This window comes from Heterocephalus glaber, unplaced genomic scaffold (assembly GCF_053883595.1).
Source record: "Heterocephalus glaber isolate CG9 unplaced genomic scaffold, H.glaber_assembly_v1.0 deba00001613, whole genome shotgun sequence".
Taxonomy (NCBI): Eukaryota; Metazoa; Chordata; class Mammalia; order Rodentia; family Bathyergidae; genus Heterocephalus; species Heterocephalus glaber.
The window spans coordinates 3470229-3473940 of NW_028258384.1; the positions used below are offsets into that span (position 1 = coordinate 3470229).

Sequence of the window (3712 nt, forward strand, 5' to 3'; positions counted from 1 at the left end):
ATAAAAACCAGTTTAACAATCTGATCGAATTTGTGTAAAAGTCTCATTCTGGATTCCAGAAAAACTCAAAAGAGTGGGCCTGTCAAACAAAACTTTTAGAAATTTCGAGTTCGATCCCCGATACCACAAAAGGTATAGAAATTCCAACAGCTGCTCTTCTTCTTGATGTGAATGTCAGAGATCATGATTTAATATTCAGAAGTCTAACAGAGGCCCCTCAGAATAATATCACAACATATGTAGTCGCTTTTCAAGCTAAAGATTGTCCAGATATGAAATGTTTTTTATAAAAGTTGGTCTCACAGTTAATGGACTGCTCTGTAGATATAAAACCCAAAGAAGGGGAAAGTGTTCAGGTCACCCAGAAAAAGACACATTGTTCAATGGATTCACTTTCCAGTTGGTATATGACTGCCACACAGAAGACAGTTCCAAAAATGCCAAGCCAAAGAGGACTAGTTCTAGCCAATGGCAGTCTCCTCCTGTTGTGTTTATCTTAAAGGACATGGAAAGCTTCACCACAAAATACTTCAAGACTTCATAATTATCAGCAATCAATATCTACATGAATTTCCACTAATACTGGTTTTTGGAATCACCACATCTCCTATTATCATCCACGGACTGCTTCCACATGCAGTCTCATCTCTATTGTGTATAGAACTATTTCAGTCTTTGTCTTGCAAAGAACACCTGACTACAGTCCTTGACAAGCTACTTCTTACAACTCAGTTTCCCTTTAAAATAAGTGAGAAAGCGTTACAGGTTCTGACCAACATCTTTTTAAATCATGATTTCTCAATTCAAAACTTTGTAAAAGGACTTCTGCTTTCTCTATTAGAGCATTTTATTCCCCACTGTTAAGTGCTGCAGTCTCCCAGAAGCCAAGAGAAGAATAAATTTTTTATCAGTTAACCAATGTGAAAACATCCAACGTCTTCCATCATTCAGGAGGTACGTGGAAAAACAAGCTTCAGAAAAGCAAGTTGCACTATTGACCAATGACAGATTTTTGAAGGAGGAAACACAATCATTACTAGAAGACCTACATATTTACCATGTGAATTACTTCCTGGCTGTGAGATGTCTTCATAATTTCACTTCTTCTCTTCCCAAGTACCTACTAGGTCAACAGATCAGAGAGTTGTACTGCACATGTTTAGAAAGGAACATATGGGATTCAGAGCAGTATTCATCAGCCTTGCAGCAGCTGCTGAGAATGTTGGCAAAAGATGAACTGATGACTATGCTTTAGAAATGTTTCACGGTTTTTAATTCCTCTTCTGAAGATCAGCTTGGCAGCACAGCAAAGAGAATAGAAGAGTTCCTGGCCCAGTTTCAGAACCTTGGTGATACCAAAGAAGAGAAATATGTTTCTGGATCACAGCCAAAGGGGCTTCCAAATACAGACCTCTATCATCTTCAAAAGTCCTTACTGGAAGAGTCCTTTTGAAAGAGTGAAGAAGATCAAGTAAGAAGCAAACCAAGTTTGAAGTATTCAGAGAAAAAGTTGTGAATTTCATTGACTCTTTGGTAAGAGAATACCTTCTGCCCCCCTGAAATTCAGGCTCTGAGTGAAGTGGTATATTTCAGTGTGGCCCACACTCTCCAGGAGTACTTACATGCTGCTCCATGAATCGCCTTCCACACTGCACTTAGCAATCATTATTATCTAAAGAATGAAGCACTGAAAAGTGAAGAGGGCTGCATTCCAAATATTGCCCCTGACATCTGCATAGCATATAAACTGCACCTGGAGTGTAGTAGGCTGATCGACCCTGTGGACTGGTCAGAGGCTTTTGCAACAGTTGTGACAGCTGCTGAAAAAACGGATGCAAATTCTACAGAGAGTGAATAAAATAATACATCTCCAGTGTCCAGTTTATTAGAGCTGTTTCTGAACTAGAACTTCTAGGATTTATAAAGCCTAACAAACAGAAGACTGACCACATGGCCAGGCTCACATGGGGAGGCTGCTAAAAAGCAAATAGGTGAAGCTACAAGTATCACATTTAGCTTAAAAGAAAAATGAGACCAGTCATATTTATATGCCACTAGAGGAGACTATTTTTGTGAGAAAAATGTGTAATCCCCTTATGATGTTTAACCAGAAAGTGCACTGCTAGCCCCAAACAGGTGTGTATTTTAAACTTTGAAGTAGTTTAGAATCCAACAAAAAATATGCTGACATTATAATGAAAGTCTCTCATACATTATCATTGTACTTTTCACAGTCATTAAGAGTAAATCTTCTTGATCATATATATATATATATATATATATATATATATATATATATAGTTAAGTTCCTTCATCCAGGAATATAAACTACTTGCAATTGGGTAGCAGTACTCATTCCTCCACCTTTAATTTTTTGCACTGGGATTTCTCCCTTTAGTATCTCAAGTAACATGGATATCCTACAAGTTTGTTTCTCCTGGTGACTACTGGACTGCTTCTGCTTCCCCATTTCCTTTAGTCTTAAAACCTGCAAGTTCCAAGGTGGTTGGCTTAACACATAAAGATACTAAAGATTGTACTTCTGGAGTATCCTCATGGAGTCTTACTGGCAGTAAAAATAAATTTATGTGAGAAAGAAAAGATTAGAAGCTTCTGACACCTTTCCATGAAAACCCTGGAAAATGCCACCTTTGACATGATATTGCCCATGGGTAAGGATACAAAAGTAATCACTCCTTTATAACTGCTCAATATGGGTCACATGACACTCAAAACATCCTACACCATTCTGTCAGTAAGTACTGTATACGAATGCATGTGTGATTGAAGGTGCTTAAGAAAAAGAGACACCTCTTTAAGCACGCCAGTGGCAGCCCATATAATCTGGAATCAGGTCATATTAAATTCACCTCTTCCTTGGAAGACACCACTCTTACTCTTAAAGTAACATTAACTTTTATTTCAGAGGCACTTCAGTTCTATTATCCATATGGCTTCAGGCAGGTTTATTAAACCCACTGAGTTTGGGTTTCCTCACTTTGAAAGTGAAGACTATCATGACACATACCTTAAATGGTTGTTTTATTGATGGAAGTACATTAGTGAACATAGGAGCTCTTAGCACAAGACCTGAGCCATAGTAAATGCTTGCTTCTTTTGATCTTCATCTGCTAAAAGAGAGGTCTGGGTTGAGCAAGGAGGTAAATAGGCACATATTAGCCCTAGTGCTATGGATCCAGCTGTAGCTCCCTGAGACTCTGGGAAGCTGGGGGTATCACACTAGATGGGCATAGACCACAATCTTGCCTGTCTTGTTCCACTGTGTCATAGGTCTTGTCCAAAAGAAGTTCTGACAGCTCCATTCAGGAAGCACAGTACCAGATGGCTTTAGGCTTTAGAGGCAGGTAGCCCTGAGTTTGCAGAAGAAAACTGAACTGACCCATGGCTTCTCCCTAAATTTAGTCAATCTTCTCTCTTTCCCTCCTTCTATGTTTATTTATTCTGCTTTCCCGCTCTTCCTTTTTTTCCTCTTTAGCTTTCTTGTAACTACAGAGAAATTTTTCATGGAAACATAGAACAGCTATTTTTTTTTTAGAACACCTTTTTTTTTTTTCAGTTCTTTTATTGGTACATTTTTGGTGTACGATTCGTTTACATTTATCATTGGGTGTACCTGTACATGATATATCTTGGTTCTTTTCTTTCCCCCTGCATTACCTGTGCACCCTTCACCCCCTCCGCCCTTCCCTAT

At 38.6% G+C, this 3712-nt stretch overlaps 1 pseudogene; it reads left to right on the top strand.

Annotated features, from left to right (window-relative positions):
* The first annotated feature begins 257 nt into the window (after positions 1-257).
* Positions 258-1980, top strand: LOC101718786 (origin recognition complex subunit 3 pseudogene; annotated as a pseudogene).
* Positions 1981-3712: the final 1732 nt, after the last annotated feature.